The sequence below is a fragment of the Neoarius graeffei genome, chromosome 10 (genome assembly GCF_027579695.1).
Source record: "Neoarius graeffei isolate fNeoGra1 chromosome 10, fNeoGra1.pri, whole genome shotgun sequence".
Lineage (NCBI taxonomy): Eukaryota > Metazoa > Chordata > Actinopteri > Siluriformes > Ariidae > Neoarius > Neoarius graeffei.
This window is the reverse complement of record NC_083578.1, coordinates 74347556-74357524: the sequence shown is the minus strand read 5'-3', so window position 1 is coordinate 74357524 and position 9969 is coordinate 74347556.

Here is a 9969-nt window from a genome sequence, read left to right as displayed (position 1 = left end):
CACGACTCGAGTCGTGCCAGTGCGCAAACTAGTCGTAAACTGGCGTGAAGTGTGCGTAAACCCGTCGTGACTGCGTGCCATGTCGGGACGAGAATTTTGAAATGTTCAAAATTTTGGTCACGACAAAATTTCGCGACCGGGTCGTGAACTATGCGCAAACTGTTCGTGATCTTGTCGGGAACTCGTCGGGACAATGCGGGAGGATGCGTGCCAGTGCGTGGAAGTGCGCGCCATGCCACGACTGTCACGAACTGCCACAAATAGTTCACGAACAGCTCACGTCGAGTTCACGAGTAGTTCACGACATGTTCAAGAATTGGTGCGCGTCGCAGCGTGGCCGTGCCTTCCCACTGACACGGTCACGCATTGATGGCATGAGCAGTTCACGACTAGTTTACGCACTTCACGAACAGTTTGCGCATGGCACGAGCAGTTCACGACGAGTTCACGAGCAGTTGTCTTGGAACAGGTCAGGTGTGATTCTGAGGTAATTTTTGTAGCCCCTTTGATCTTCCTTGTGGAGTTCAGTCAGTAGACTGTCATACTGTCCAAACTCGTGCCTTCTGGTCAACCATTCCCGGACCCACACTTTCCTTTGTGTCTTTCTTCAAGGTGGGGTTGCCTTTTCTTGCTCTTCTGCCTCTTCCAGCCTTTTCTGCTGCTCTTCAACAATGGCTAGAGCAGCTGCCAGGTATAGGCATCTTCTCTTCTCTGCAATGATTGTGTCTCTGGTATTCAGCATGTTGTCTCTTCCACAGCCAATTCAAAAATGACCAGGGGTTGGGGAGGCCCCCTTTTTATATGGCATGCCCAAGTCGGCACGACACCGTCCGAATTGCGCAAACTCGTCGTGCCAATGCGGGAAGTGCGTAAACTATGCGCAAACTATGTGTGAACTCGTCGTGCCAGTTCGTGAATGTGGACGGGCACACATTCGTGAACTCGTCGTGAACTATGCGTGAACTAGTCGTGAACAGTGCGGGAGCCTCCCAGTTCGTGCCCCAAAATGGCACGACTTGCCACGACAAAATCGTGGCCAAAAGTCGTGCAAGTGTCAGGCTTGCGTTAGACAGGTTATCATGCGCTCATCTTTCCTACCATTCCATTCTTCCTTTGTCCACCTGTTTTTGGATGTTGTACAGATGTCTGCCCTTTTCACTGTCATCCCAATATTCCCGCCAGATTGATTTGACATGATTCTTTATAAGGACCTTAGCCTCCGCCTTACTCACAGGGATTAGTAAATCTACCTCTTTATGCTTGAGTGTTTGTTTGGCTAACTTAGAATAGAATAGAATACCTTTATTGTCACTATACACATGTACAATGAGATTAAAGCATCTCCAATGACAGTGCAGAACAGCGTGTAGAGTGAGAGAGACAGAGAGAGAGAGAGAGAGGAAGGGGGGGGGAGTGTGTAAGGGGGGTAAGGTGCACAGTCCTGAGGTGTATGTGTTGTGTTACACATTATGGAGTGAGGTATTGCTCATTGCACATATAAATTATTGCACAGAGAGAGTCACATTATAAATTATTGCACGAGAGATTCACATTATAAAATAAAATATTACACATTTATGAAGTAAATGTATTTAAAGAACTTGTCCACCTGCTCATTACCCTCAACACCAGCATGTGCCGGTACCCAAAGAAAGTTAGTTACTATTCCTACTGCTTCTAGATGGAATAATGTACTGTATACTTCATTGATGAGGTCGCCCCTGAATGATCTACCTGACTGTATGCTTTGTAGAGCTGAATAACTATCTGAGATGATGACAGTATTGTGAATTTTGTTTTCTTTTATCCATTCCAGGGCCAACCAGATCGCTACTAACGCTGTAGTGTAAACAGATAAGTTGCCATCTATTCTTTTCAAAATGCTCACATCATTTGCTGGAATGTGTACAGCTGAACCAGCACACTCTCTTTCTGGATCTTTTGATCCATCTGTGAATATGAATGTATGGCATGAAAAATGTAACACTAAATAATTCTGCACTATGGTTTCTACTGTCACCTCTTTTGGTTTCTTTTTAATTTCTAAGTGAATGTCCAGGTCTACAGAAGGTAATGGGAAAAACCATGGCTGAATAGAGGATAAAGGTACAACAGGACTGTACTGCAACTGATGTAGCCTCAAACTCTCTGCTTTAGCATCACCTATCCACCCAAAGCTTCTAAAGTTGGACTTGTTATGCTCCCAGCAGTCATTTAAAATATTTTTGGCTGGATGATCAGCATATTGCCCTCTAAGGTTAATCCAGTATGTTAACATAAGTTGTATTCTTCTAATCCTTAGTGGCATCTCACCCATTTCCACCTGCATTGCAGGTACAGGGGATGTTTTAAAGGATCCACTACAGATCCTCAAAGCCTGAGCTTGCAGTACATCTAAGACCTTTATGTTAGATTCAGCTGAAGACATATATGCTATGCAGCCATAATCAAAGACAGACCTCATAAGTGTCAGGTATACATTAAGCAAAGCTGCTCTGCTGGCTCCCCAGAACTGTCCTGATAAACAGAAAAGGATGTTAATAACCTTTTTACACTTGTTTCCTACCTTACTCATGTGCACTTTCCATGTTAACTTTTCGTCAAACCATACCCCAAGAAATCGGATAGCTTTGACTTGCTCAAGAGGATGTTCATAAAGTTTTAAAGAAAAAGGAGTGATTTTGCGCCTTCTTGACAAACATATTACTTGAGTCTTTGATACTGATAGCCTAAAACCCCATTCATTTGCCCACTTTTCCACTTTCATTATTGCTGCTTGCATTTTTGTTTTGACATGTGAAATATTACGTCCTCTGACCCATAATGCTCCATCATCTGCATATAAGGATTTGCCTATACCTTGCTCTATGCTTAAAAAGATGTCATTAATCATGATGTTAAACAATAATGGGCTACACACACTACCTTGCGGTGTACCATTCTCCACTGTATATATTTCAGAATACTCTGTACCTACTTTTACCTGTATCTTCCTGTCAAATAGAAAATTCAAAATCCAGTTGTATGCCTTCCCACCTATTCCCATGGACTCTAACTTAATTAGCAGACCCTCCTTCCAGAGCATGTCATAGGCTTTTTCTACGTCAAAGAATACTGCTATTACTATCTCCTTATTGGTCTGAGCCTTCCTAACGTCAGACTCTAAACATAAGACTGAATCCATTGTGTTACGGCCTTTACGGAAACCACTCTGATAGGGAGAGAAGAGTCCTTTACTTTCCATATGGTAGGTTATTCTTTCTGTGACTATCCTCTCCATAACTTTGCCCAGTTGTGATGTTAATGCTGTAGGCCTAACTACCAGGATCAGAGGGTTCTTTCCCTGGCTTAAGTACAGGAACTATTATTGAATGCTTCCACATTGATGGAAGATGCCCAGAATCCCATATGCTGTTAAATAATCTCAGTACTATCCTTAGTGTATTGTCTGTCATATTTGCTAACATTTTGTAGCATACCATGTCTTTCCCTGGAGTAGTCTGTTTGGCAGATATGGCTTTCCTCAACTCAAACATGGTAAGGGGCAGATCCAATGGGTTTTCTGAACTTTCCTTCCTTACTAAGACAGTTGGGTGCTTTCTTAAGATGTTGCCTCTAACTGCCCTAGCCTCTTTAGTTAGGTTTTCAGAGCTGTGCACCTTCCTGAATGTTTGTGCTAAAAGTTCAGCTTTTTCCAGATTATTAATGGCTACTATATTTCCACTATTCAAGACTGGTAACTCATGATTCCTTCTAATCCCTCCCATTATTCTTATCATGCCCCATACATCAGACAGCTTCACAGTCCTTCCTATACTATTACAGTATTCCCTCCAAAAGGTACACGTTCTTGCTTTAATTGTTTTCCTAACAGCTGCCTGAGCTCTCTTATATTCAATCAAAGCATGTTGAGAATGACACTTTTTAAGATCCTTAAAAGCTTTATTTCTTGCCTTGACTGCTTTACTGCAGTCCTTATTCCACCATGGAACATTCTTACTTCTCTCATTTCCTTTAACTTTAGGTATAGATTCCTCAGCTGACATTATTATTTCATCAACCAACACACTATTAAATTCATTAACATCTATTTCTTTCACCTCCCTTAGTTTAAGGCATCTTAATGCACATAATACTTGAAAGTTTTCCCAGTTTGCATTTTCCATTTTGGTATTCTTTTGATCCTATTTTAGTTAATACTGGATAATGATCACTACCAATTGTAGTTTTCTTTACTACCTTCCATGAACTAGTACCTGCTAGCTTGCTGGATAAGAATGTCAAATCAATGACAGATTCTGTGTTGCTGATACCATTGTATCGTGTACTCTCCCCATTGTTAATGCATACCAAACATTTACTATCAATAAACTCTTCAATTATATAACCATTTGAGTCTGTGTGATCACTGCCCCAAAGCAAATGGTGTGAATTAAAATCTCCACACCAAACCATATTACCTTGTACTGGCTCTAAAATTTTTCCAGAATATTTTCATCTAGCTTCCCACACGGATTATAATAGTTCACTATATTCACTGGGCCTCTTTTAGTCCATACCTTAGTCACAATTGACTCATGATTCTTGTTGACCCCAAGAACTTTATAGCGGATTCCATTTTGGATAAAAGTTGCAACTCCTCCTCCTCTACCATTTCCTCTATCCCTTCTAATTGCAGTATATCCCTTAATGATAAAATCTAATTCAGGCTTCAACCAAGTTTCTTGCACACAAATTATGTTAGGTTTTTCCTTTAAAGTGCACCTGACCAGGGCCGCTGACAGCTTTGGCTGGGCCCGGGACAAAATGCTCTGAATGCCCCCCCCCCCCCCCGGCCAACCCACACACACACTTTCCCCCCTGTACTGTAACGGAATAAGCGGTTACTGTTATTTTGTATCCTTTAACCGAACGCCATTAAATGTATTCCGTTACGCCCCAAGCCTGCATGCGACAGCCCCCGCAATGCCTTCCTAAACTCGTGGATAGTCTACTATAATCACGCAATTGGGGTGCTCTTGAAGGAGCAGCGATGGACGGGGGATTTCGGGCAGAGCTGGGGGCGAACATAATGTACTGTGCAAGCGTACTGTCCAGTGTGAAAAGCAGAGAAATACACACCGCTCGAGAAACGGTGGGATATGATTGCGGGCTAATGTGAATATTCTTAGCTTCAATCAGATATATGAAACACAATGTTATTAAGCCGTTGTGGTTATGAAATGATTCAGTGCCCTGTGCGTTTGATATGGTGTTCAGTGTGACTTGCTCTCCCCTTGTTTGTAACATGAATTGCGTGCCGTGCGTGCCTTGGTTGGGGTTACTTTACAGGGCTGGAAAAAGTTGGCTGTGTCTTACCTGGCTCAGCTGCCCCACTGCCTTTGCTAGTACCTGCTGCATCATCTCATTATCATTATCTCTAGCCGCTTTATCCTTCTACAGGGTCGCAGGCAAGCTGGAGCCTATCCCAGCTGACTACGGGCGAAAGGCGGGGTACAGCCTGGACAAGTCGCCAGATCATCACAGGGCTGACACATAGACACAGACAACCATTCACACTCACATTCACACCTACGGTCAATTTAGAGTCACCAGTTAACCTAACCTGCATGTCTTTGGACTGTGGGGGAAACCGAAGCACCCGGAGGAAACCCACGCGGACACGGGGATGCTGCATCATCCGAATCTTTTTTAAAATATTTATGCAGTGAGTGCCCCTGAGTCTCTTGGTTTCTTCCTCTCTTTTTCTCTTTTCTTTTCTGTGCTCCTGACTTGTGCATGTTGGCAAATGGCACGCACGCTGATTGTCGAAGCGCTGTGATCGAACGATGTCGTTTTTTTCCCCTTAATGCAAACCATTTTTGCATTAGGGGTGGTAGGGGGTTCTTGACGCCTTTTTCAAAGACAATAAAGGCAAAAGATCTAGAAATCATTTATTGAATGCAAATATAGTAGAGCCTCCTGTTTTCCGTTTCAAAAAACATTAAATTCCATTTCAGAGAATGGCTAATTCCGTTTCAGACAATTTGTTTCAGTTATATGCTCAAATGACAACTAAATTGGCATTTTTAAATTTTCAACATATAAAATTTACACACAGCTGAGTGTTGTGGATTTAGACTGGTACCAAAATTCAAAAAAGTGCTTATTTAAGGAGTTAAAGGCATTTTTGAGACAAAGTCGGCAAACAGTCTTATTTTGTCAATTTGGTTGTGCCGAATTCAAATCTGCAATACGCCGAGCTCTATCTGACCTCTGTTGACCTCTAGAGGTCATTGAACTTTGGGCCTGTAAACGTCTCAGCTGAACCCAGTTTCTCAGCTTTCTAAGGAATGAAATGTACTAAAATAATTAATGAAGTTAGCAAATGGCCTTGTTTGTTAAATGTTTGGGTGCTGAATTCATTTTTCATTTGTAAAACGACATATGACCTCTGATAACCTCAAGGTCATTAAACTTGGCCTATAGGCCTATGCATTTAACGGCATTTTTAAACTGACTTTACTCCCCCAAAAAGAATATGAACAGACAAAAAACAAATAGAAAGGAACAAATACAACATTAAATGCCAGTCCATGTACATGTGACTTACTTTTCACAATGAGAATGCCTAGGCGATCACCTTACATAACATTGCATTACATTTAGCGGTTATTGTTTATACAAAGCTACTGAAAAAAGGACAGATTCAGCAGCATACAAAATGTGGGGGCATACAGGGTATACAGGTTAATCAGGGTTAGTATATATGAGAGTTTTTTTCTTTGTTGTTTGTTATTTGTTTTGTTTTAAACGGGGTAAAGCCTTTACAAAAAACAAACAACAAAGAAAAAAAACTCTCCTATATACTAACCCTGATTAACCTGTATGCCCCCACATTTTGTATGCTGCTGAATCTGTCCTTTTTTCAGTAGCTTTGTATAAACAATAACCGCTAAATGTAATGCAATGTTATGTAAGGTGATCGCCTAGGCATTCTCATTGTGAAAAGTAAGTCACATGTACATGGACTGGCATTTAATGTTGTATTTGTTCCTTTCTATTTTTTGTCTGTTCATATTCTTTTCGGGGAAGTAAAGTCAGTTTAAAAATGCCGTTAAATGCAAGAGCCTACACATTGCCTAGCTTGCCTACAGCAGAGCAAAATGATCTTGGCGACAAGCACTGTTGTCCTAAGCAGCCTATTCTTCCAGAATTTCCTTCAAAATTGTTTGGAAAGACTAAACGATCTTTTTCCACGTATTACTACAACAAGTACTGTTGGCTTGAATACTCTGTTTTAAAGGATGCTGTCTTCTGTTTCGCCTGCCGCCACTTCCAGACTGACAGCAGCGTGGAGGAATCATTGCGAAAGGGCGTAAGTGACTGGAAAAAACTAAGCACCAAACTGGAAAAACATGCAAATTCCCTGGCCCATCAGAACTGTATGGTTAAATGGGACAACTTTAAACAGAGCACTTCTGGAGGATCGATAGCTGCCAAATTGTCGGAGAGCCACAACGCCACTGTTGAGAAGAACAGATCTTATCTTTGCAAAGTCACGGATATCGTGAGGTTGCTGTTGTTAGGACTAGGACTGTTTTGGCCTCTAGAGGCCGCTGTTATTTCCTTTTCATGTCATGTTTATTTTGGCCTCTAGAGGCCGCCACTGTTCCTGTGTTTTGTGTTGTGTTAATTGCCTCTTTAGTCCTGATTATCTTCACCTGTGTTCAATTTAGTTTGTGTATTTATACCCCCTGAGTTCAGTCCTCTTGTCACGGAGTCTTTGTGCTGTTATGTTTATCTCCAGTTTCCTCTGTACCGTGTTCTTTGTTTTGCACTTTACTTTTCTTTTGGACCTAGTAGTTACTGCGTTTTTGGATCTTCTGAGCTTTGGTATTTTTGCCTTTTCTTTTCTGGTTTTTTGGCTTTTGTTTTGTACTTTTGGATTTTTTATTTTTTCCCTTATATCTTCTGAGCGTTTTTGGATTATTACTTTTTGGACTTTTTGTGTATATATTGTAAATAAACCTTTTGATACTTTTTTCTACTTCTGCCTCTCGCATCTGCATTTGAGTCACCCCCCTGGTGGCCTAGTGGGGGTTTGCTGGATTATCACACCAACGAACCCGGTTCGAATGCCAGCAAAACCCAAACAGCTGTCTGCACTTGGATTGCCTTTCCGTGAACACAGGGAGGCTAACGATTCAGAATCCTGGGGGAATTATCTTGAGGTTTGCAAATTCTTCTAGAAATATGATTCTGACTTTCAAAGTATACAGTCAAATTATTTCAATGCTACAAGTCCAGATTTTCAGAACGAAATAATTGAGATGTGCAAATTTGGTTTATGCGGAAATTGCAGAGAAAGTACAGGACACTGGGTTTTTTTTGCTGTAAGTGCAGATGAGGCCAGGTCATCGAAAACTGAGCAACTGTCAGTTTAAGATATACAGAGCAGCTTGAAATCAAAGAGCGTTTGTGTTTTATTGATTGTTCGGCATCTCGAAACGCAGCTGGGATCGTGGACGCCATAAACACAGGATTGGAGATGTGTGGACTGAAAAACATCTCAATTGTTGCCCAGAGTTACGATGGCGCAATGTCCGGCCAAGTTTCTGGAGTGCAGCAGTGCATCAAAGAGACGAATCCATACGCAGCATACTGCTTGGCGCACAAACTGAATCTTGTGCTTGTGGACTGCTGCACCGTAAATCGTAGTGTCAAAACATTCCTGAATGTCATCGGCAAACTGTACTCTGTATTTGCAGAGCCGTCAAACCATCATCGCTTTATTGAAGTCCAGAAATCGCTAAATATGAAACCAACTGAAATTGCGCAGCCCAGCGAGACGCGCTGGGCATGCAAGTGGCGTTCTCTGCATGCAGTTAAAACACATTACTCTGCAATTACACAGTGCCTGAGAGAAATAAGTGATGACGGAGACAAATGGTCAGTGGAGGCCACTGGCCTTTATGAACACATGGCCAGGTTGTCATTCATTACATGTCTCATTGTACTTGAAGACATATTGCGTGTGATTCATGTCACGCACAAAGCCCTTCAGTCCTCCAACCTTTCACTTTCCGAAGCGGCGGTGCTACCGACAACCTGAAAGCGCACTTCGTATCCCAGAGACAGGCTGATAAGTGGAACAATGTATGGGGATCAGTGAAACAGTTCTGCCGAGACAACAACATCTCTGTACCCGAGGATGTGAACATTCAGTGTCAGACACCTGCTGGTCCAGGACCACTTGCACCTAAAAGAAAACGGGCCACACAACCCCCCACCTCCCTCGACAGTTTCCTGATAACAATGACTTTGGGCCACAGAGAAGAAACTGATGTAAATGCTGTGCAAATGTCGCAGAGTGAGACCCCTGGATTCCAACAGCACCTGTATTTCCCAGTGCTGGATACCATCATTTGCGAACTGGACAGACGATTCACGGGAGAGGCTGTTGAACTCGCACAGGCCTGTGCAGCAGTGTTAAGATGTGACAAAAATGGAATCGAACCTCTCATATAAAAGTATGCGCAGCCTCTGAAAATTAACCATCGCCTTGTTGGGGCAGAGATGGACCTTGTTAAAGCCTCTACTGTCGGAGATGTGTCACGTGAACATCTTCAAAAAACTGTGACAAAAGCCATCTACCCAAATCTATACAAGATGCTGCAGTTGGCACTGACTCTACCTGTTGGATCTGCCACATCCGAGGGAAGTTTTTCTGCAATGAGAAGGATTCGGAACTGGCTACGGTTAACAATGGGAGCTGCAAGGTTTTCAGCTCTTGCTGTTCTTCACATCGAGGGCGACATAACTGCCAAGCTGTCACCCGAGACGATTGTGGATATTTACGCAGGACGCAAAAAAAGACATTCATTTCTGCACTAGGTAAGACACTTTTTTAAATAAATAGATATAGGCCTAGCAGCTACTGTGTACTGTATAAACTATTGTAACAACTGGTTTTGAACATCATCTAAT